The sequence below is a fragment of the Rousettus aegyptiacus genome, unplaced genomic scaffold, assembly GCF_014176215.1.
Source record: "Rousettus aegyptiacus isolate mRouAeg1 unplaced genomic scaffold, mRouAeg1.p scaffold_m13_p_3, whole genome shotgun sequence".
NCBI lineage: Eukaryota > Metazoa > Chordata > Mammalia > Chiroptera > Pteropodidae > Rousettus > Rousettus aegyptiacus.
In genome coordinates this window covers 132,947,109-132,973,080 of record NW_023416306.1, presented here as the reverse complement: position 1 = coordinate 132,973,080, position 25,972 = coordinate 132,947,109, and the positions used below count along the sequence as shown (strand labels likewise).

Sequence of the window (25,972 nt, the reverse complement as noted above, 5' to 3'; positions counted from 1 at the left end):
GGTGATACAAAGTGGAGCAACTAGAACTCTAATACTACATTATTGGTGGGAATGCAAGAGAGAAGAGCTACCTTGAGGAACAGTTTGACAATTTCTTATAAACAAATTCTTATCATAAGACCTAGTAAGCCCCCCTCCTATGTATTACCAAAGAAAAATAAAGGTACATGTCTACACAAAATCCTGTGTACAAATGTTGTAGAGGGTTTATTCATAATTACCAAAAACTGGGAACAATTCCACATGTCCCTCAACTATAGAATGGATAAACAAACTGTGATTGGAATACCATTCAGCGATACAAAGGAAGAAATAACTGATGTGTGCAACATGCAACATGGGCAAATCTCAAATGCATTATGCTAAGCAAAAAAAAAAAACAAAAACAAAAAAAACCCTAAAGGCTACATATTATATAATTCTATTTATTTGTCATCCAGGAAAAGGCAATATTATGGGAATAAAGGTCCAATCAGTGGTTGTCAAGGTCTAGGACTGACCACAAAGAGGCATACGGGAACTTTTTAAGGGGATGAAAATGTTCTACATTTTGATTGTAGTAGTGATTCATAGATGTGTACATCTGCCAAAACTCAACAAACTGTACACTTTAGAAGAATTTATTTTACTATATGTAAATTTTATCTCAATTAACATGATTTTTTAAAAATTGCACAAAAATCTTTATGAAAATGATGGCAATGATGACTATTCTTGCCCCTTGCACCTAGGGATTTGTATTTCCTCATACTTAATTACTGCAAAACTCTTCAAAGAGAATGTCAGCAGAACTCGATGAACTGCTGAAAGATTCCAGTATTGTTCTTATTACATGGAACTTAATAGTAATGAAAATAGGGGAAGAAAAAAATGATTTACAATAAATCAGCCAGTTAAAACTGAAATGTCTATTTCATGAGCCATTAAATTTTGACCAAATTTCTTGTATAAGAGGAAGTGACCTTGTTAACTGTCCTTTCACTACTTCCTGATAATAAGATAAAGTTAAAAATGCTTTGCTTTTGTGTATAGATTTTCTGCAATAATAATTCATTGAAAAAATTTAATTTTAAAATATTTTAAACATAAAAAAAGTGATAAAAGAAACCGATGTACACCCATATACATTTAATAAATGCTATATATGCCATATATATTTAGATACTTCTTAAAGCAAGACAATGCTACAGTTGAAGCCTCAACTTCATCCCATTTTCCAGGCTCCCTCTCCAGAGGTACACACTATCCTGCAGTCGGTATGTATCTTAGTATTTTAGAGATTTGTCCATGTTGATAGATGTCAGTAGATTTCACTTTTTAAAAGTATTGTATAGTATTCCATTGCATGATTATAGGTGTTTAGTTTCTCTCTAGTCATCATTACTACAAACAATAACTTAATAAACATCCTCATAGTGTCTCCTGGTGCATATGTACAAGAGTTTCTCTAGTTGCAGGGGTTTTCCGGTTTTTATGGCCAATACACATGGTAAGAAATAACTTTACGTTCAGACCCTGTAAATGCATATATGCATATAGCATCACAGACTCAGTTGCTCAGGAAGTAGATCTGAGACAGAAATATGTGTGTAGGACTTTTATTGGGGAGTATCCTGGGATCAGCACCTGTGGGGGAGTGAAGGCAGCTGAAATGGGCAGAGGGAGTTTTGAGCTCTAACGAGCTGTAAAGGCCTCAGGTGATCCTGAATTGGCTGCAATGATCCCCCAGAGTAATTTCAAATTGGGACAAGGGGTTCAGGCGTTGATCGGTTACTCAATACAGTTGACCCAGGAAGAGGGCCTGAACTTGGGCAGAGAGTTACTTGCCCAAAGTTAGGCCCTCTTCCTGGAGAGAGTCCTGGAGAAGGACTCATCTAAAAGTTGTTGGCAGCCAACCATTCTAGCAGTTGGGTGAATTAATGCTTCAGTCGTGGAGAGGGAGAATCTAAGTAGCACACAAAAATTCCCAACACAATCCTTACCTTGATAGTTTCAGTTCTATTTCATTTGTAAAAAATGTTGTAACCCTTAAATCGATTTCATAATCCACTAATGGACCATGAATCAGTTTTAAAAAAAGCTTTAGAGTATATAACCAGAAATGGAATTGCTGGATTGTAGGGTATATACATTTTCAATTTTACTAAATATTGCCAAACTGCTTTCCAAAAAGGTTGGGCCATTTGACATTCCCACCAGAAGACCGTGAGAATTCCAGTTTTTCAACAGCCTCAGCAACCTTTGGTAATGCCAGACTTTTTAATGCTTGCCCATCTGATAGATGTATTACTCAGCAGAGAATCTGAAACTCATCCTTTGGTGAAAGTGAAACATTCCCAATATTGTAGCAGACTCACTTCCTGTAAGCTTATCAATCACAAAAAGGCATGTGCATTTCCCTGATAACTGGGTAACATTCAATTTTTAGCTAAATAGCAATCTAGTCTGGCAAAATAAATCTTTCAGTCTTGTAATCTTTGTTACAGTACTTAGCAGAGTGTATGTGTGTGTGTGTGTGTGTATCTGTGTATATATACATGTTTATGTATATATACATACATATATGTATATATATACACGTATGTATATATATGTACGTGTGTGTGTGTGTGTGTGTGTGTGTGTGTATAAAACAGTACAATGTAAAATACCTGCAGGTTGAAGGCAAGAATATGCCCAGGTCCATGGCATCGAGGATTTCACCAGTTTTCAATTTCAGATGTAGTGTGGTTTGGTAGAAGCCTATTGGTCCAGAAATTGTGAGGCCTGGACTCTGGTCTCGTTCACCCATGTGATTTTGTAAATTCACTCCACTTTTGTGATCCTCAGTTTCTTCATCTCCAAAAGAAGGGTTTTCCTGTGTATCCAGCTTACTTTATGGGAACTTTAGAATACTGAATTCTCAGAACTGATATTTATGTAGTAGAGGAATTCAAGAACTGGGAATCTGGTGATCTGGATTCTAGTCCTAACTCTCCTTCCACTTTTGAATGTGTATGACCTAGGACAAATCACAAGTAGGCAAATGGTCATTTTTGGGAAAATGAAATGGTCACTAGATGATCGCTGTTTCCTTTCTGCTCAAAAATCTTTTCTTCTGGGTCAGAGAAACATGAAATTAATTTATGAAAGAGTTATTCTCATAAAGCCATCGTGACATGGGTCAGGTGATACATTTTAAATCCATTCCTAATTGCCTGCTGCACCTCAATTGCTCTATAACTCCATCCATCTAGCCCTACCCTTATCCAATCACCCTACATGTTACCTGAACTCCACCCTTGAGATTTTCCTTTGCAACCAATGACCATTTTTATTACCTTTAAGTAGTTCAATTCCTGCTCCTAACCTTGTGGCAAACAGAGCCTTACAGTATGTGATCATCAGGAGAATGTGAAATAGAAGAATACGTTTCTTCTCTCTTTTTATAACTCCACTAACTCCCCATTTTCTTTTAGCATGGTTTGCTAAAAGTGAGCTGTATCATATATGCTCTTTAACCCAACATCAAGGATTCTATGGCTCTCCTTTCTTCACTGTACCATCCACCACCTTCCAGACAGCACTGCTCAGGCGAACAGGAGTTTGCTAGCACTGCCCTATTTTGCCATCTCTAAAAGCCTTTCTTCCATTTCAGTTCCAATACTTTCTGATAAAAGCCTCATATCAACTTCCCTCCGTTTTCCTTTTCACATAATTTTAAACTCTATAAGTTACTAAACAACATCTAAATTCTATTAAATCAATAAGGTAATGTTTATTAAATTAAAAAATGCTGTTAAAATAATTACAACCAAATATGAAAACATGAAGGGTTATAGCAGAGAATATAGAGAAAGGATGTTCGTTTCTAGGAGATAGTAAAGCGATACTGACACTAGAAAGCCTAAAATAGCCTTAGGAGTGGCTTTGAAAATCTTTTTTTGTTGTTGTTGTTAATTTAAATCTTTATTACTAAAAGCTCATTATTCTCCAAATCTTGAACAAGCGAATTATTAGAGTTTTTCCCTTCTGGATTAACTTTGCCCTTAATATAACTAGCTTGATATAACCGATCCATTTCTTTGTATACACTTTTGCAGGAAAGGAGAATATGGTGCTTATGAACTGCAGAGGCTTAAATTCTTTCTCTCAGTTAAGAGCCTTGTGTCCTGAATCTGAATGTGTTTTGACTGAGATGCTGTCTCCACTATACTAGAGAGGGGCAGGGAAGAATGAAGGATAGGTCTTAATGCTTTCCTCTTCTTAGGTAATATCAATAGTGGACATTGATGAACTTTTCCACTGAGAATAGAAAGAAACAAGGAAGCAAGCAACCTCAAACTATGTCTGGAACAACTGATCATATTTTTTCTTTAGAAAGATTGGCCTGGCAACAAAGGGAGGGATGGATCGAAGAGGGAAAGACAGGAGTTGGGGTATCCAATTAGTTTCTTGCTGCAAAATTTCAGGTTAAAAAGCAAAAGATGTGGGATAGAACTAGTTTGGTGAGAATGGAGATGGAAAAGTGAGGAAGGATACAATTGATGTTAGACAGGTGATAGCAATTGGTTTTGATGGTTAAGTGTTAAAAGAGGAACAAAAGAGGATTTGTTTACTCATGGGTTTTGACTTTTCTGACTGGTGCATGGTGAGTACTATTCAAGAAATTAGAGAATATGGGAGAAACAGGATCGGGAAAACATAATAAGATTACTTTAAAACCGTTGAGTTTCAGGTGCACTTGGGACTGAGCTATCTGAAGTCAGCTGACTACATGATCCTGAAGCATAGAAGAGAGGTACAGACTAAAGATGTGTCTTTCTCCTAATCTGAAGGATTAAATAGAAAGTGGAAGTATTTTATTTTTATTTTTTCAATTGCAGGTGTTTCCCCCTTACCAGCAGGGTTCCTTAAGCCTTGACAATAAAAAATGCTATCCCTGTTGTCTACTCTTGCAGGATGCATGTCTTGGACAATTAATAAAAATAAAAGATTTACAGTGTTTGATTTGCTCAGCTTCATGTTTCCCAAATATCCTAGTTGTAACAACAATGCTGAGTACATGAGAAAAGCTGACTCATATTTCCTGCATGTCAGTACAGATATCCATCCTTCCAAATTATTTGAATTTATGGCCACTTTCAAAGAGAGTTAAAATGTTGGAACAATTTATGAGTATCCCTTTCATCTGTTGAGAAGAATTCTAATACGTCTCTTTTAAAGATTCAGAATAATTTTTAAAAAGCTGTTCCTGCCTTGTACCACTACCACACCCCAAACAATGACATCCTGACTTTTAATAGAAAGTTTAGGTTCTCTCAGGACTGGTTCAAATTTCATCTCTTTGTCACCTGCAATCCCCACAGTAAGAATTATTCACTGAACTCTCCCAGGCTCCCCAGCAACAAGTTTATCCATCTCGCGCAGAACTTCTAATAGTCTCATTTTTAAATTAAAGTTATATGCCTGGTGCTTATCCATCTTTTTTTCCTTCTGTCCCCAGCACAGTGCTTTGTGTATAAATATTGACTGAAATGAATTTGTTAAAAGTTATAAAACTACCATCCTACCATTTAAAAAAAGTCAGGAGGCATACTCAACTGTGGACAATGACAATTAAAAAGACACACTGTATAAAAATAACTTTCCTTTGCTGATCATTTAAAAACTGGAAATTGAATTTAGAAGGAATTGTTGAAAAAAGTAAAAGCATTCACTTGAGGATCTTGAGAGGTGAAAATTTTCAAATTTGTGAAAAAGTGCTGAGTCAAAGTCATGACTCCTCAACTGGCCACCAAGAGGGTAGAGACAGTAGTGGCTCAGACTGCTGCAGCCCTCCTATCCCTGGACACTCCTCTCAAGTTTGTCATTTGCAACATGACATTTCTCACCATTATTCTTATGAGTTATTCAGATAATCTGTCTTTCAAAAGTATTTCATCAAATTTGTGTTGTTGAGAAATAAATTGATAATTTGACAACATTGCTATTAAATTTCAGTTTGCAAACTTAATATACTGGAATGTCATTCTAACACTGTTTCATAGTGAATAGAATTTGGCAACGTTGTTCTGCTCTGGGACACATCCAAAGAGTTTCTAAAAGACTGTAAATTCCTGGTGGAAGGCTTTCTCACCCATAAGGAAGCCCCACGGCATAGATATCAAGAATTACTTTGTAGAAGGCTCCAGATTTTCATTTAAAGGTGTGGGAAACTTCTGGAATAGCAATTGAAGTGAACAGATTTAACAGATGGAGAGGATTAGGCTGTGCAACACCTTGAGGTTCCAGTGCTTTAAACTGTTACTGGTTTCATAGTTTTCCTTCATGCATTGTTCAAACCACAGTATTTAAAAATAACTTCTAAGAAATAGCCAAAGTTCCAGGTATAAACGATTACATAGTTTCAGAAATGGCATGGGGCCCAAATTTCTAAGGCACATTTTTGTATCTGCTGTGTCTGCATTGTTAGATTCTTTTGCCCAAATCACACTTAGGGTTTAGGTTTGTTTAACTGTGACTACAGTGACATGTGCCTAGGATGTTGAGATTACTAATGAGATGACTGACTGTTAAAGGCTCTGAGGTACTTAAAAGCACTTCCTGAGCATGCAGTCAAGTACTGCTTATGTTCTCTACTGCTTTTTAATATGTCTTCGGAAAGTGTTTTCTTTGATTAAAAAAAAAAAAATTCAAACCTTTCAACTTCTGAAACTTTTTAGAATCCCATTCTGTAAACTGTGCTTGCAACTAACTATAGGTCTATAATATTCTGTAATGTAGATGAAAATATTTGAATCTTTTTTTTGCCAATAAAAGAGTGCTTTTTGTTGCTAGTCAAATTATTTGATAAGCCAAGCTACTCCTCAGAGAGGAATTGACCTAAAGTCTCCCCAAAATTAAAACCAATGAAAGGCTAAATCTGTGTCCAATGGGGGAATAGGGGGTTCTCAATTAGACTACTACTCATTTTTACAGCTTTATTGAGAAATAATTGACATACAGAGGACTACCCATGGTTAAGGCATGCAGCTTGATAAGTTTGATGTGTATATACACACGTGAAATCATCACTACAATCTATTTAATGGATATATCCACCATTCCCAAGAGTTCCCTTGTGTTCCTTTATGCTATAACCCCTACCTTGCATTCACAGGCTGGCTATAGCCATGCCCTCATGTTGGATGACATGGGCAACCAGGAGGAATGTTTCAACCTGGAAAAGAAATTTAGCTCGTTTATTTGTGTTAAAACGCTGTATCTAGGATGTACTCAAAACACAAAAAAATTATCAACTCAGTATTTTCAAGTCAAATCTTAATCTTTTGAACTTCATAAGTTTATAGACTGCTGGGTTATTTGAAATGTAAAAACTTGCTTTCCTCTCTCTTGTCCTTTTCTAATCCATTTTTCACAGATGAGTGATTTCTAAAATTAAATTTACCCAGAGGTGGAATCACTTATTTTTTTTTTAATGAAAATTAATAGCATTCAAAAAATATGCATTTAGAGAGGAGCAGGTTGCTGGGTCATTTTGAAGCATACATTTACGAGATCATAGAACATATTTTATTGTTAAGGAACACGGTTTTTCAGTACTAAAAATTAATTGATCCTATGTTAATACTTCTCATTAGTATGTGTTAGCCATCTGAGCTAAAAACTTAAACACTAATCCTTATTTCTTGGGTGGTGGTTGCAAAATTTATATGGTACAGTCCACTGAACCCTTCAATGGGAGCAAATAATCCTACTGATCACCAAGGCCATTTGCTATTTTGGGGTGGAGGGAACTCACCAGAAACCTTTAAAAAATTCATGTATTAGAAAGTAGAATAGGACTTATCGTTTACTGAGTACGGTTTTAGTTTGGGATAATGAAAAGTTCTGAAAATGGATAGTGGTTGCACAACAATGGGAATGTACTTACTGCAGCTAAATTGTACACTAAAAATAGTTAAAATGGTCAGTTTTATGTATATTTTACCACAATAATTTTTGTTAATTCATATCTCGATAGCAAATTTCATTAGAAAACTCAGAGCTAAGCACTTAAAAATAGATTTGGAACTACAATATTAAGAAACTACATATTTATAATAGTTCATATTTTTTTCTCTAGTGGCATATTATGCAAAAATGACTGGTTTGGATTGCTACTTGTAATCAATAAAAAGAGTAATAACTGTGTTTATTAAATAGCATTGATTAGGTTACTATACACAACATTAACATAACATACAAAACACTTAGAAACAAATTACATCATTTAACAATTTCAGTGAAAGTAGTATTTTTCTATACAGTGTTGTGATACTCACACATTTTTTAACAATAAAGTAACTGAAAATTAGAACATATAATTTGACCATTTTAGTGTTGAAGAGGCTCAACCCCAGGCTGTTGGTTTTTGTTTGCTTTGTTTTACTTTAAATCCAGGTTTTTTCCCCCATATATTGCCTGAAATATAGATATAGATGTTAGACCACAAACATCACTGTTCTCGACTCCTTTCTTCTTATAGTCATTCCCTACTCTTCAATGTCTTTCAGTTGCAATTACTATAAAATCCAATCTTGTTTGTGTTTTCCTAGACCTTGGGAAATAAGCCCCCACTCACTTCTTTAGTCTCATACCAGGCTCCTCTTTGCACTATGTATTCCCCTTGCACCATGGACTCCACTCAGTTCCAATATCCAAGCTCCTACCACCCGTTTCTTTGTACAGCCATTGATTCTGCCTTAAATATTTCCTCTTCGTCTCTCACATTTACTGGCTCCTTTTCATCACTCAGATGGGGTTTCCTGGCCACCGTTTTTTTTTTTTTTTTAAGCTATCCTTTTCTTGGCTTGCCCAGAATTCTGTTCATAATCTCTGTAGTATGTTTTCCCCAAAAATGTGATTAAATATTTGTTGTCCCTATTTCTCCCACCAGATCGTCAGTTCCATGAAGGCAGACCTTTTCTGTTTCCCTTACCACTCTGTCTCCTCAGCCTTTGAGTTTCAATGAACGTCTGTTGAATGACTGATAGTAAATATTAGAATAAAAATTTAGGAAAGCTGACCTGAAACCAGAGGGATTTTTTAGGGTCCTATTTCTTCATTTGTCCATGGAACAATAACATTTATTGAGTACTTTCAGGCACTACGCCAAGCACTTAACATGTATTACAGAATTTAACCCTCAGAGCAATCCTGTAGCGGTAATCAACCTTTATCATGCTCATTTCTTTTTAGCGACAACTTGCCAACAGTCACTAATGGTGGAGCCACAGGCAGGTTTAAGTAGGCCATTAATCCAATGTAATCTACACCCTTTCAGTCAACAATAAGTGTTTTAGCCACATACTTTTAGAAAATCCCCTAAATTCCCCATTTTACCTGACCTTCACTACCTTGGGATCGAAACCTACTAGGGGGTTACTAACCCTTCAGGTGTTTCCTAGGGAATCCGAGCACCCTTAGTGGAGGAACCGCCGCTCTGAGAGACACGCAGAGCTCCGGCTAGGCAATGTCAGTATTCCCCTTGCTGCTGCGCAGGAAGGAGACAACAGGGCAGTCGGCTCTACAAGGACCCCTGACCCTCTGGGTAGTGAAAGGGGAAGTGAAGATAAGTCTCGCCCACAACTCCCTCTGGTTGGGGAATCTCCCGACAGGACGGGGAACCACGGCGCATTTTCCCATCAACACCATACGTCACCCGCTGAGCCCCGCCTACCTTCTCTTAGCGTTAAAGTCTCCGGAGCTAGGACCCCGCGACTCTCAACTCCGCCCAGCCTCGCCCCCTAGGGCCAGATCTGGCTCGCGATTGGTCTTTGTGGGCTGTGATCCCCGCCCCCTCCCCTTCCGTCACTGCCAAGATGGCGTCAGTCGCAGCGGCGGTGGCTGCGGCTGCTGAAGCCAGAGCAGGAGGCGGAGGCAGCGGCGGCCGCAAAGGGAGGGGGAGTCCCGTCTGACTGAGACGGCAGGCCTGGGCGGGCGGGGGTGCCGCGCAGGGCGGAGCGCAGGGCTAGGGATGAGCTAAGCAGGCTCAGAGCGCCGCGGCATTCAGCCCCTCGTGTCCCGCCGCCGCTCGTGAGGTGACTCGGCACCGCTCTCCAACCTCGATCCGCTGCTCGCGCGGAAGCCAGCGGTGAGGTGAGTGCGAGGGCGGCGACGTGGACAGCTGTGGCTTTAGGAGCTGTCACGGCCCGGAATCGTGACAGCCGTGGGTGCGGGAGCGGGGCCGACCGGTCTCGGAGAGGTGGTGCGGATGGCTGCGACCTCCGCCCGGGTGGTTTTCAGAGCCCGGCCGTTCACCGCGGGTTCGGACCGCTCCGGGATGGCGCGGCAGTGCTGAGACTAGCACCCGCGCGCCTCTGCGTCCAACGCGTGGAGGGCTCTGGTGTTTTCATTCGGATTTTCCATTCGAGGCTGGCCTGGGGCTCTTGTTGCTGGAAGATGGGGGTGGGGGTGGGAGTGGGGGCGGTAAGAGGGGAGGTCCTGGAACTGGGATTTTGACATACCCATTACGTAAGACGGAGGTGGCCTCCCGGAATCCCACCTGCCTCTTATTTTCAATAGACGGCAGCGGGAGCTTGGCGGGCACCCAGAGGCCGGCCAGGTTTTCTTCTAGGGGGTCTGCTTAGCTTGCCCCGGCCAGGGTGAACTGGGTCAGCGTCTAAATTGGCCAGTCCCCCCACTCCAGTCTTTTTTTGGGGGGAGGGGTGGTGGTGAAACAATTCTTGGTCGCCACCATTACCCGTTGAAGTTTATCGCATTCTGAGGGGAGGAGAAAAAAAAGAAAAGCTTGTGACCTAAAACTGGGTCTCAGCAACAGCTTTTCATTATCGTGCTTTTAAATGACATGTGCTGGGAGATTTCTGTTATTGTCTCAGTTTGCTTTTAATGCAAACGTATGGTTACGCCTTGGAGCCTTAGAGAAGGGTTTTTGTCCTACAAGACAGTTATTTCTTGTTTGCAACAGTAGGACAGGCATCAGTCAACAGGCATATATTTATTTGGGGAGAAAACGCGTGTCAGCTAGCTAATAGACCCGTGAGGGCAGAAATTGTATTACTCTGTGAATATGTTATTCTTGAAATAGTCCACATGTAAAAAAGCAATTTTACAAGATTACAAGCTATTGTTTGGTGTATGTGGTCTCTTTTCTGCCTGTCCTAGTCTGTCTCCTCTCCTCTTGGTGGAAGGAGGTGGAGACACCTGTAAACAGTGTAGCCCAGGTAACACTAATCTATTGTAATACATTTGATATTATTGTAAAAAGTAATCTCTGGGATACCTAAGAATAGGTAGTAATAAGGACTCGGGCAAATTATTTAGTTTATATGTAGAGTAGATAGTTCTGGGATTCAGCTTTTGAAACTTAAGTATCCAGAATTTTTGATCTGTTTGAACCTTGTTTGAATTTATAATGAAACAAAAGATTGTATTTGGCTTCTTTTATGGGATTTCGTTTTATTTTGGCCAGAATTAAACATTTTAGGCAACTTTTACAGCATTTTCACAATTTCCCTTTGAACTGCAGCTCTCAACTATGGCATATATCACCACCATCATCATCATATAGACTATATGTTATATAATTTTCCTTTCCTAGCTGATCAAATATAGACTTACTTCATTGTGGAATTTTATAAGAATGTACTTCTTATGAAAGTAGTAGTAGTGCTAATTGATCTTGACACCAGCCCAATACTGGAATAAATATGAGTAGATTTTGGCCTGAGTTTTGAATTTATGTACACAAATTTACACTTTTGAAAACTGGTGAAGCGATATAAATTTTCCGTTTGTGCAAGAGAGCCAGGAAGCTGATGCTAATTTGTTCTGAACCTTTCCACATGAATTACCACAGGCTTAAATAATTATTGATTCTTAAGCTACTGGAGCATTGGCCTATTTATGGCAACTTGAATAATATTTGGAATAATTAGGGGACTAATTAGAAGAAGGAAGAGATAGAGTATATGACATTAATTCATTAAAAATAATAAAAATGATGGCAAAATTGTAGAAGAAAACTTACTGTTTTCTCATTGATTAATATTAGTTAAATTTTTGGTTACAGAATTTTTCAAAGCAATTTACTTACTGAGAAAACCTAAATTTAAGCACTGGTACAGATAGAGGTATTTGATATGTTACAAATCTTGTGCTATTCCTATTTAAATTCATGGTTTATTATTCTAAGTGAAAAACAAAGTGACTCTAGCAGGAAAATTGATTTGTTCTTCTTGTCCTTTCCGATGTCAGAGACTTATCTTTGTGGGACATTCCTCTTTCCTATCAGATATAGAAGAGAATGACTGAAGGAAAATTGATGAAAATTTCTTTTCTTGTTTGTTTAATTCCTATAGATTATTGCTCAATGGAATTTGCGGGTTGAGGAGAAGTCAAGCACTCCACACTTTATTACTATATATCATAGTTATCACTTTGAATCCTAAAACGGCAATGTAGAACTTCATACATAAAGGATTAATTTATATAGTGTGTCACTATAATAGTGAAAAATTTGTGACAGTCAAAATGTCATATAGAGGGATATTGAAATTAATGACAATTTATGTGATGGATGCAGTTATTAAAAGTCATATTTTCAAAAAATATTTACTGACATGAGAAAGTACAGTATGTTGGGTGAAATATATGCTTTTATTTATATACCATATATATTGCAAAATAATTGGCAGGAAATAAAATAAAAATGCTATCTCTGGATGATAGGATTATAGGTAATTTTTATTTTAATGTTTCTACTTTTCTATGTTCTGGTTTCTGAGTAGTATTACTCTAATAATCAAAAATTGTGTAAAAATGTTTTCAAGGGTCATAGAAGAAAACCCTGAAAATTCCACATAACCACTGTTCCAACAGACAAACTATCTTATGATTTATGTTAGTAAAACCGAGTTCTAAAATATGGTGCTTATGCAATACACAATAATCTTAAGAGCTAATGATTAAGGTTAAGGCATTTTCCTGGTCACCAGCACCAACCTGGTAATAGTTTTACATATGTGGATGCTAATAATAATGAACATTGTTAAACTCCAACCTGAATTTGTGGCTTACACCCAAAATGTTCTGTGTTGACAGTGCCACCTATCGATGGACTGCTTAGCTTAGTTTTTTTCTCATTTCCTCACTGGTCAGTAGCAGCGGTCTTTGAATGTTATATATAAGTGCAAGGTACAGTTCACCCTTGGACAGCGCTAGGGATGGGGGCACTGACACCCCTTCCCCCTGCAGTTAAAAATCCATATGAAAAATCTGTATGATTTTTTGACACTGCAAAAACTTGACTACTAATAGCCTGCTGTTGACCAGAATTCTTACCGTTAACACAGTTGATTAATGCATATTTTGCATGTGTATTATATACTGTGTTTTTAAAATAAGGTAAGCTAGGTAAAAGAAAATTATTAAGAAAATAATAAGGAAGAGAAAATACGTTTTCCATATTTATTGAAAAAAATCCACTTATAAGTGGACCTGCACAAGTTTACACCCCTGTTGTTCAAGGGTCAACTGTACTTTGCTAGTCACTGAGGATACAAAGGTGAATGAGACATGATTTCCATCCTCAAACTGTGGTTGAGAATACCTTCTTTTCTTCTTGGGCTATCAAGGAATATGCTTTTCCTGTTTCACTGCTCATGGCCTGGCACTTCTGGCAATATCTTTTTCCTGGTGCTCATATCCTCTTTTTACTTTCTTTATGGGAAAATGTGTTCTGAGTTCCAGACAGCCAATTTACAAGTACATTTTGGGGACATTACTTGATTGTATGTTGGGGAATTTTATATTCTGAAGGGCTGCATATGTGTTCATCTCTGGCTATTATTATTATTTTTAAGGTGTGCGACAATTTCTTGGCACCTTTTTGCTTCCTTTTAAAAAGCACAAACAAGTAGAAAGAAACAGGGAAGGACAAACTATCAAGAAAAAAGAGGTAGAAAGATATCAGGGGAGTTTTTCTGCTAGTGCTAGTTTAACTGAGAATAATGAGTCATCAAAAACGTATAATAAGAGATACTGTTTCTTCTATATTTTTGGTATCTCTTGGACTCATGTAAAAATACATTTCCATCTGTATATTTAGTGTATATACATACATAAACTCACAGTTTAGCTGTTTTCATTTCCAAATCAAAGCTGAAATATGGAGATTGGAAATTTCTTAAATTTCTTTTTACTTTTGTTGTATCATTTTATAGATGAGACATTTTTATTTTTGAAAGGTTTTTAAAAATACAGAAAATTACAAAAAAAAAGTAGTAAACCTCTTATACACCATACAAACTATTAAAATTTTTCATTTTTGCTTCAGGTATATGTTTAAGATAAAAGAAGTACATATATCATAGTTATCACACTGAATTTTAAAAGAGCAGTGTGGAACTTTATACTATACTGCCGATCAGGTTAAAGTCTCTCTTGTTCTCCCCAATTTCATCCTCTTTCCCCCTCTCTTTGGATTCCCTCCCAGAGGCAGTGGTTATGGATAAATTTGATGTGAATTCTTCCAGTTTACCTTTTCCTGAAATATATATATACGTGTGTGTGTGTGTGTGTGTGTGTGTGTGTGTGTGTGTGTATTTCTCCAAATGCTTTTAAAAAGTGGATTTTAGAGCTATACTCCCTTGGTTTAAATCTTGGTTCTGTTACTTAATAGTTTTGTGACCTTAGGCAAGTTTTTAAATCTTTCCATTCCTCCTTGTTCTCATCTGTCAAATGGGGGTAATAGAAGTGTATACTTATTAAGGTTATTGTGTAAAGTAAATGGTTTATTTACAGAAGATGCTTAAAACTGGGCCTGGCACTTTTTTTTTTTTAAACGTGCTGGTAAATTTAAGCAGCTATTAATGTGATTTTGTCATGGTATACATATTTTGAAACTTGCTTTTTTCAGTTTACTTGTTTCCCCCTCAATCCTTGTTAGCCTTATATGTCTAGTTCATTCATTTTGACTGGTGTGTAGTGTTGTATTGAATGAATAAATCGCAATTTATTATTTCTTGGTGAGCATTTAGATTGTTTTCATGATAAATAATGCCTTATGAATACCCTGAAGCAACATGCCAGAGTTTCTTCAGGTCATATACCTGATTGCCGGGTCTTAGGGTATAAACATTTTTTCATTTACAAGATATTTGTAGGATATTGACAAACAAGTTGTTTCTCCAATTCTTTGCAGTTAGTGTTGTCAGACTCTTTAGTTTTTTTTTCCAATCTAATTAGTGTGAAATGGTATTTCATTTATATTTTTATTTCCCTCATCTTATGTAAGAACATTTTGGTTATCTCTTTAGCGATTTGCCTGTACCTATCCTTTATACATTTTTTATTGAGCTGTCTTCTTCTTACTAATTTGTAAGGATGTTACCAGTCCAAAGCCCATGTGCCTAACACTTCAAAAGACCAAAATTCAAGACGTCAGGGTTTGGAGTAAGAAGTTTATTAAAACTGAAGAGATGGGTCTTAGTGGTGCCTCAAATCCATCTAAAGAAAGTCCAGAGTTCAAGCTTCTTTTATGTCAATGGAAAACAGAAATGGGAGGGGCAAGAGATTATTGATGACCACAGACATCTAGGCAACCAGTAGGAATCTGAGGAAGATTGTGCTTAGTCTGTTGACTCTAGTTGATGTGAGTCCAGTTATGAAATTTCTGTAAATCTTTGATAAACAATATACTCCCTTTATCTTCTCAAGAGAGGCACTTTCTGGAAAGGGGCTATTTTTGAAAAACTCAAGCCACAAACAATTCCTTTAATGATCAGCACGTCTGTATGCAAGAAGCTGTTCACTTGAAGGCCATGGGAACAAAGCAGGCTTGAAAAAGATGGAGTCAGAAAGGCCAAGCAGATTTTTTGTTTGTTTTTAAATGTATTCAAGACAGTTACAAATGTTAGTAAAGTTTTTATTTATTTATTATTAAGTTTACATATCTCTTGAATGATGACCATTATGGACCCAGTTATTGTGAATTTTATGTTATAGTATATTGCTGTTAGTGAACTTTCCAATATACTTTCTTAAAATACATATAGTTAAATTCCTCTCCTTCTGAAACTATGAGATGTTTCAGTAATGTAGTGTAAATATATATATTTTACCTAAAACTATTTAAACTTTGTGAACTTTAAAAATTAATGGAATTTTTATTAATGTAATTCGTACCATAATTTTTCTTTAGTCCAAAATCTGAGTGGCCCCCTGCTTTGAATAGCATTTTCTGTCTCTAAAGTGCTTACCAACTAAGGAATGGAAATGTATACATATGAAATGACTTTAGGCACTTGCATGTAAAATATTATAAACTGTTCATCAGTGTTGAGATTGCTTTGCACAGAACTAACTATAATTTCTATTTTGGTCCACCCCACTATACATGACTTAAAAGACTAAAATCAAGGTTAAGGCAATATTAGCAGCAGCAGCAGCAGCTTCATCATCATCATCATCTTAATTTAGAATTGTTTTACATTTACAGAAAAGTTGCAGGGAGTTAACATATACCCTGCATCCATTTTCCCTATTGTTAATATCTGACATATTTATGTTATATTTATCACAACCAAGGAACCAACATCAGAATATTGCTATTGACTAAAGTCCATACTTTGTTCAAATTTCATTAGTTTTTACTTAATATCTTTGTTTGGGTTCCAGGATTCCATCCAGAATACCACAGTACATTTAGTTGACATTTCTTTTGGCTCCTCTGGGCTCTGACAGCATCTCAAATTTTCCTTGTTTTGATGATTTGACAGTTTCAGGGTCAGATATTTTGTAGAATAGCCCTCAATTTGGGTTTGTCTGATATTTTTTTCAGAGTTAAACTGGGGTTATTGCTTTGGGGGAGGATCACCACAAGAGGTAAAATGCTGTTCTCGTTACATTATATCAAGGGTACATACTATCAATATGATTTATTTCTGCTGTTTTTAACCTCAATCACCTGGCTGATCACCTGGCTAACGTAGTGTTTGCCAGATTTCCCTACTGTAAAGTTTTCCCATATTCTGCTTTTTGGAAACAAGTCACTAAGTGCAGATCACCTACTCAGTGAGTGAGGAGTTCAGTTCTAACTCCTTGAGGAGGGCAATCTACAGAATTATTTGGAATTCTATAAGGGAGATTTTCCTCTTCTCTTTCATTTATTTGTTTATTTATTCAGTCATTGATATCAGTATGGACTCATTGATATTCATTTTATAACTTTAGGGTATAATCCTATACTACTTTATTTATTTTGTTGCTCAAATTATTCTACGTCTTTCAGGTTGGCTCTTGTGACCAACAGAGCATATCCTGTTTTTTCTTTATAGCATTTCCTTAGTTTTTGGCACTACAAGATGCTCCAGGGTCATCTTATATATTCCCTGTCTCAGCCTTACAACCATTTCTATAAGGATCCTTGGTTACTTCTATTAGAGAATAATACTAGAAACCAAGATCTGGGCACTGGGGGTTCTCGTTGCAGCTGGGGTGTCATTGCTTCTGAGCCCTTTCTGTATACAGACCTAGGAAGCATATACTAACCCATTTATTCAAACATATAACTATTTTTCTATCCATCTTTATTTATATGAAGCTAAACATGCATTCATACTGCTATCTTTAACTCTACTTCAGCACTATGTGGTTCCTTTATCTCCTTGCTTATCTGTAAGCCCCCCTTTCTGAAAATAAGAACCCTGGCTCTCACCAGACTGTCTGAGATTGAAATCTGGCTTTGCTATGTGTCTATCTGTGTAGCTCAGTTTCTTCCCTTGTAAAATAGAGATAATGATGTCTTCATAAGATTATTATGAAGCTTAAATTTGTTAATGCAAGTAAAGTACTTAGAACAGTGGCTTACACTGAGTAAATGTTCAGTAAATAACCTATTATAGCTATTATTGCCCTTAGAATGTTTTAATTTATGTATGTATCCTGCCCTCTACTCCCAATAACCTAGAATTAAAGAATGAATGAAGAAACCAACTAATCCTGAGTTTTAAAATGAAAGATACATTCCTAGCTTATGAGACTGTCATGGCAAGTTGACTATTAATCTTTCTAGTAGCTCTAACATTTGGTGTTCTGTCACAAATTTGAAATTGGCATTGATGATTAGCATTTCCTAATTAGTTATTTGAATTTTAACATACTTTTCTTGTTAATAGCACTGTTTAAACTCTAGGAATGCTCTTTATTTACTCTTACTCTTCACATAGGTTGTACAATAGCATTTACCAGCCTTTCTTTTTGGATTAAGATGTGAGGGTGATAGCTAAGCTAAGATTGTGCTATTTGTTAATTTGAGACATAAATCGAAGTGTGTTGTAAAGAAAAATTGAACAAAGGGGCAGAATGGAGAAATTGGAGAACTTACCAACTAGTCTGAGCCAAACCAGCACAGTACCCCTTCACTATTTGGTTTAAAATAAATTCTCAGAATATTAGACACTCATAATCAAATGTAATTTCAGTAAACATTCCAGAGGCAATATAAGTAATTAAAAATTATCAATGCCTCTGCCTTCTGTTATTATAAACAATTGAGACTTGTTTACTTACAATATTTTTTATGGCAATCACTGTGTAATTTTTCATAACCCTTTCCTTCTATCCTAAATTTAATGTCTCCCCCCTCTTTTTTTTTGAATACCAGAATTGTCTATATAATCTTGGTGAATTTGATAGACGTATTTTTGTTTATTCTTGTCTCTGAACTCGCTGTTACATTTGTAGATTTTGTAGTCTGGCTAAATTTTGATTATATGAAACTAGTCAGTGTTTCTTAAAAATGTAAGCTTGTCTTGTTTTGAGAGTAGGAACAGTACAGTTACTGGTATTCATTCTTCTTTGCTATCCACTTGGCAAATATACTGTAACTAGTTTTTTTTTAAAATCTGTATTGAAAAAGGAAACCTTTTACTAACAAACTATCAAAATGAAATAGAAAATCTAATATCAGTCTTGTTTTAGAAGCTAATGTCATGTAATGATTGTGCTATTGGGAAATGCTTCCTGTTTTTTATAGGTCACTATCTTCTGCCGAATATTTTAGTTGAGGACTCTAAAGTGACATGTTTTTAAGAGAAATGGATGTAGATGGATAAGAAAAACTGTATAATGATATTTAGGCTTGTTAGCCTGGACCCAACTATTATTACCATAAAAGCTATACTACCAAATCCTTTTTTTTTTTTTTTTTGGTCAAAACTGTAAATGTATTATTATTATTTAAAAAATAGTTTGTTCTAATAAGCTCTAAGAGATTCCCTGTTCCGCGATCTCACTTTTTTCTGAACTTTGAAATAGAATTTTATTCATACTGACTCACAACTATGCTGAAGTCGGATTTATAGGATGTTGTTTGAACCTGTTACGGGTGCTGAGTATTTTTCATTTTCTTATGCTGAGGAATGCCTGAAGATACCAATGTAACAGTCATTTTTTTTTTTTTTTAAACAAGGCTTTTTCTCCTTCTATGATTAACTGACATTTTGATGTTCCTACTTGACCTTTAACTTCTTCGAGGTTTTTAAAATCAAATTTCTTTGGTTTGTAAGTACTAAAAACAACATTCAAACTAACTTAATAAAAAAAAGAGAGAGAGAGAGAATGTTAATGCCAAGAATACTGAGAATTTCACAGTACCTATAGAAGTACAGCAGGCTTCATGAGGGGGAGGGGAACCAAGAACTGGAAACTTATCAGAAACTCAGGCAACTATTTTCTCACTACCCTGGGGCAGCATGGTCTCTCTGCTTCTCCCTACTTGTCCACTTTATATTTCTCTCCCTGCATGCTGTCTTTTACCACTGTGCATGGCCGAACAAGTCCTCTAACTCTTAAATTCATACATGCACTCATGGTTCTGTGATCCCATTTAAATTCCTGGGAGGAAATTCAGTTTGAAGCAAGTGTCTGTGTCTGGTCCAGTCAGCTATGGTGGATGAAACCAAAGTTTCATTTCAGACCCCATTTTTATGGTAGGGGAGTGCGTACAGGGCATACAACTCTCAGAGGGAGAGGTAAATATACCAAACGAATATCCTAAAAGGTGGTGATTACAAAGGAATACTAAATAATATGAAATAAAATTCAGATTTTTTTTTTGAAAATTAAAAAGAGACCACTCATTGGCTTTTATACAGTAGAAAAGAACTTATTTCACCCTAAATCCATTTGTGATTATTGTGAAAGCAGTAAAAATATCTCCCCTTTGCAAGTAAAAATTAATGGAGCTGATTTTTTAGCTTTTGAATGCAGAATTTGAAGTTTGAGTCATGCTATTTCATGAACACAAATAACCTTATGTTAATATCATTAATACGCTATGTCATTCTTTATTCAACAAGCGCTTACTGACTGCCTATCCTCTGCTAGGGACTGTGCTAAAACAGATATCTACAGATGTAACATTGCCTACTCTCAAAGAGTTCCTAACATAGTTGGCGAAGAGTAGATGTTCACAAAAATGGTTATAGTATTTGTGTGATAATCATAATAGAAAGATATATAGTATACTCTTGAAATATAAGAGAAGAGAATGACACTGTCTCCTGACGAAAGACGTTAGAAAAGGCTTCAAAGAGCAGGTCTCAAATATTATGCAGGAGCTGTCCATTTGAACAGGGGAATTCTGGCAGAAAGAACTGAATTTGTGAAGGTGGTGTGGAGTTTGGTATGACTGAAGTGAATTTTTACACTATTTAATTTATTTGAAACTGAAATGAATATTTATTTTTTCATCTGCCCTTTATATGATAGTGAATACTACTTTTTTCAAAGGAGGGCTATAGATTTTAGACTACTCAAATCATTTTGTTCTATAACTTTGTTCAATAACTGTTACTTTTGAGAATGAGATGTCACTGATCATTTGCTTTCAGACTCCTTTATCAAATTTTCCAATATTGATTGGATGGTTGTTCAGTTTACTTTTATGGTGATTTTTCTTTTTCAAGCATAGACTTCCATACAGTGGATAACGTAAAATGCTAGAGCTTCTAAATCTTATGAAGATCAAAGTTTTTATAAAAGTAAACAGTAAAAACAGTACATAGTATAAGCCTACTGTAATTTAAAAAATAAATCTCTAAATATGATCTATGTCAATACTGAAATTTTACTATTTTAGAGGACAGAGCGTACACACACTATTTTATAAAATGTTATTTTCCATCAGTTTTTCTCCTGTAGAATTGCGCCTACCTTTAAGCAAAACTAGTGTATGCAGTTGTCAGACTGCTTTGTGCTTTTCTACTCTAATCAGTTCATTAATACCTTTACTTCTCTTTTCAATTCCTTTATCCACTCATTCATGATTCCTACACAACCCCCATCACAAAAAACCAACCAACCAAACAACCTCCCCCTCAAACCCAGAGCTCCATAGGTGACTTTTCTGAGAAGTGCCTGAGGTAGATAAGAGAAAAAAGGAAGGTAATTGTGGCCCACTTTGCTGCTTGTGGCAGTGATGGTGGTGGGTGTATGTGTGTTTCAAGCATGTGGTGCATTTTCATATAACAAGCTCCAAAATACCACCATTGTCACCCAGGTCACACTTTGGGATTGTTTCTTATCCTCTACAAATCCATCAGTCTGTGTCTTTTGGTGCTTTTGTCCTTCAGATATGCTTTCAATATACTGTGTAGGAAGAAGGTGATGTATATGGAAAAGGTTATATGCCTTTTATCTGTTGTTCTCTTTGTTTGGAATACCTTTCCATCTCTCTGTTATTCTACTCATATTTCAAGATTTAGATATCTTTTTCTTTTCCGATACCTAAGCTTAAACTGCGTGTCCTTGTGTTTTCTGTGACCATTCCTGTTATATAGACTTATCATTTATTGTAATTGCTTGTTGTCTCCCATCTCTATTATACTCCTGGAAGGCAGGGACATATCTTATTTGCCTTTGTGTTTCCATTGCCTAGTACAGAGTCTGGCACATGACATGATAGGGTTGCCATTTTGGGATTCTTGTATACAAACAACAGAAATGAACTCTGGTTAGCTGAAGAAAAGGAAAAGGAATTTATCGGAAGGATAGTCGTTAGCTTACAGAAATGACTGGAAGATTGGATAACTAAACTCGGAATAAATAGGAAACAAACCAACCAGCCAACCTCCATGCTAGACCATAGCCAAAGTTATGCCCTAGAAATAGCCTTTTAAATAAAGACAACAAACTAATATTTTAGAGAGCTCAATCAGAGGAATGTTTCTGTTTACAAAATTTTTTAATTTCTAAACCATCTTACCCATCAAATATAAGGCCTTATTACAACCAATTTGTAACATTGGCATTATGTACCAGAGTTGAATATACATGTATTATTTGTAGGTATTTTTTTAAATGCATACACTTGTACATCAAAAGACATGTACAATAATTTATGCATGATTTTGTAATTATTATAACCAAATATTAGAAACAAGGCAAATGTCTACTAACAATAGAATGGATAAATTATGGTATGTTCTCAAAATGAAAAGCTATGCAGAAATGAAAATTAATAAACTGCTACAAGTATGACTGAAACTCAAAAACATTGTGGAGTGAAAAAAGCTAGAGCAAAAGAATACATACTATCTGAATCCTTCCATGTTCCATTATATAATAGGTTCAGAAACAGACAAAATGAATCTAATGTTAGGTGTCTGGATACCATTCTTTGGGGAAAGGTTAGAGGAGGATCGGGAGCTTCTCGTTACTGGTAGCATTTTATTTCTTGACCTGGGAGGTATTTATAGTGGGTGGTGTGTTCTCTTTATGGAAATTCCTAGAGTTATGCACTTTTCTGTATGTATGTTATGCCTGAATTAAAAAGTGAAAAAAGCAAAAATCAAAAAACAGACTTATGTATGTGTTAGCTTGAGGAGCACAGCTCAGCAAAAGTCCTAAAGCTGTATGTAAAGTTTTATCTGAATATCTATGTGTATTTTAAGGGAGAGATGATCCATAGCACTAATCAGATTCTCAAAGAGGTTCATGACCCAAAAAATGTTAAGAACCCACATCACCAAAGCCTGCATAGTCAGAAAAATTATCGTTAAACATTATTATGGAAAGCTTGTCTTAACAATGCAATAAATCCTTGCCTCTATGATCAGACCCTCTATGTTTTGGATCCCATCTCTTCTCACTTTTTAAGGTTTTTACTTTTACAATCATGCTCTTTTTCTACTTCATCCTCATTTTCTCTAGCTGCTGGATGATTCCCATTGGTTAACCTCACTTAATTTCATTCATTCTTTTAAAAATCCTCTGTTGATTCCATGTCTTCTACAAGTTATCACTCTATTTTCCTGCTCCTCTTCACATCAAAACTCCTATAAAAGGCTGTATGTCCTTCCTCACTTCCCATTCTCTTCAGTTCTTACAGTTGGGCTTTCCTCTTTTAAACACTTTATTAAAGTGGGTCTTCGCAAGGTCATAGTGAATTGAGTTTTGCTGAAACAAGTGGTTAAATTTTTCTGTTTGGGAGGAAGTTGGGTTAGAGCATCTTAGGTATAGAGAATTGATTTAATCACATTTCTTGTTTCATGGTACACTTTTGTTAGTGGCCTGTGGAGGGCCCTGCTTTATTTTTATTTTATTCTCCTTTATTCTCCACCTTCGCTCTCATTTCCTTTCTCCCATAGGTATTCACTTTAATATGTTTAGCATACCATCTGAATGTATCTTTGAAAACTATAATGCTATTTTGAATATGTTTTCAATTTATATAAATGATATTTTTCTGTAGATTCCTTATTTCCTACTATTTTCATTAAACACTAAATTTTAAAAAAATCTTTGTTGCTGTGTTTACATCAAGTTCATTGGTTCTGACGGCTACACGGTATTCAAATCATGGTATCTGCCTCATTTAAAAATTATTTCTTTACTTATGGACAACTCAATTTGTTTATTCATTCACTCGATGGATATGGACCATATAATATTCTCCAGGCACTGTTCTAGATGCTGATTATATAGCAGTGACTAAAACAGAAAAATTCCTACCCTCATTGAATTTGCAATCTTATGGAGAATGAGAGAGAGATAGTAAATAAAATGAATGAGTCTAGTATGTAGTATGTTTGATAGTGAAAGGTAGTAAATTGAGAAAATTAAAACAAGAGAATATGAGTGTTGGACATGAGAGGTTGTGGACATTTTAAATAGGGTGGTCATGGAAAGCCTCACTGAGAAGGTAACTTTTTAGAAAGAAAGATGGGAAGATATAGCTGGCTTGGCACCTGAGATGCATCTGGCTGAGCGGCATCAGGAAAGGCTATTCCAGGCAGAGTGAGCAAAAAGTATAAAAGTCCCTGAAACTAGAACATGCCTGGCTTGTTCAAGAATTAGTAATAAGGCTAGCATGTTACATGTAAGAGTACTTTCTAAGAGATTTTTTAGTGTGCTAAACTTTGCCTCTTTATTACATTGAGACTTATTCCTGTCATTTTATATTTTCTATTTATCATATTCTCTTATTTCTTTTTTACTATTTTCTAAGGATAAATAAATTTTTTAGAAAGTTATATATTTTTATTCTTCTGGTGGTTGGTTACTCTTTATGTAGTCAGATTCATGTTTATATTTACTTTTGTCTATCAGTTTTTTAAGCTTATTGATATATCTTCCCCTTGAACAAGACATGTATCTTAGTAGGCCCTCATAGGCCTTGATTCTTTCCTTATCTCCGTCCCTACCATGTTAGAGTTCTTTAGCCTTTTGATGTTCAGGATTACTTCCCTTTGGTTTTTTTGTTTTTTGTTTTTTGTTTTTTTCCTTTCTTCCCTCCCCTGACTCCCATTGTTTACTTAACAATAATGAACCTTTAAGTTACTTACTCACCCTTTCTTGTCATATCTCATATAGTCTGCTAGATTTGGTTATCATCTTATTACAATATGTTCTCTCACAGTGTTTCACTCTAAAATTTTGAGTCTTTAAGGATATGCAGTTTAAATAACCTTTGAACAATAGTTTGATTTTGTGTTTAGCTGCTTTTTTGGTAAACCATCTGAGCACTTATATTCCTAATATCTTTATTTCACCGTTGCATTCAAATGAGTTTAGCTATATATAAAATTCCCTTTCTTTCAACACTTTAAAAATATGACTTTATTATCTTCTTAAATCCAGTGTTACTGATGAGAAATCTTGAGTTAGATTTTTGTGTGTATGCGAGTGAACTAATTTTTCTTTTTCTTGCTAGGAATTTTTAGAATTTTCACTTTGAGGTGTTCTTAGATTTCTCTATAAAGTGTCTAGGGTTTTTTTTTTTTCCTTACCTATTATACCAAACTGACATATTGTATCTTTATTATTGGAAATAATTGGTGATTATTTCATAAGTACTTCCTCATCTCCATTTGTTTTTCCTCACCATTTGAAAGTACTGTTATTTAGATGTTGACTCTAATTTTTCTAGCCTCCATATTGGGGGTGTTCAGAACTAATTCTTTTTTTTTCCTTTTAAATACATTTTATTTTTTAGGGCATTTTTAGATTCACTGCGAAATTAAGCAGAAAGTACAGAGTTCCCATATACAGTATATACTTCCCATGTACTGCACCTACACAGACACAGCCTCCTTCACAATCAATATCCCCACCAGAGTGGTACATTTTTTTAGTCTATAAACCTACACTGACACATCATCACCACCCAAAGTTCATAGTTTCCATTAGGGTTCACTTTGTGTTGTACATTCTGTGAGTTTTGACAAATGTATAGTGTATAATGACATATATCCACCGTTGTAGCATCATACAGAACAGTCTCACTGCCCTAAAAATCTTCCTTGCTCATTCTGTTTATCCCTCCTCCCTCACTATTGGCAACCCCTCATCTTTTTACTGTCTCCATAGTTTTGCCTTTTCCAGAATGTCATATAGTTTGAATCATAGTATGTAACCTTTTCAGATTGACTTCTTTCACTTAGGAATATGCATATAAGTTTCTTCCATGTTTTTTCACGGCTTG

The 25,972-nt window shown here is 35.9% G+C and overlaps 1 protein-coding gene across 10 annotated transcripts in view; it reads left to right on the top strand.

Annotated features, from left to right (window-relative positions):
• The first annotated feature begins 9,906 nt into the window (after window positions 1-9,906).
• Window positions 9,907-25,972, top strand: part of DENND4A (DENN domain containing 4A) — a 105,355-nt gene continuing 89,289 nt past the window's right edge. For 4 of the 10 annotated variants that reach the window (XM_036217908.1, XM_036217904.1, XM_036217903.1 and 1 more), the window contains exon 1: window positions 9,908-10,122. The gene's annotated coding sequence lies outside the window, so the exon portion shown is untranslated. Of the gene's footprint in view, window positions 10,123-25,972 lie in introns of all 10 variants that reach the window. The other 6 variants (XM_036217910.1, XM_036217909.1, XM_036217906.1 and 3 more) reach the window with 2 other exon arrangements.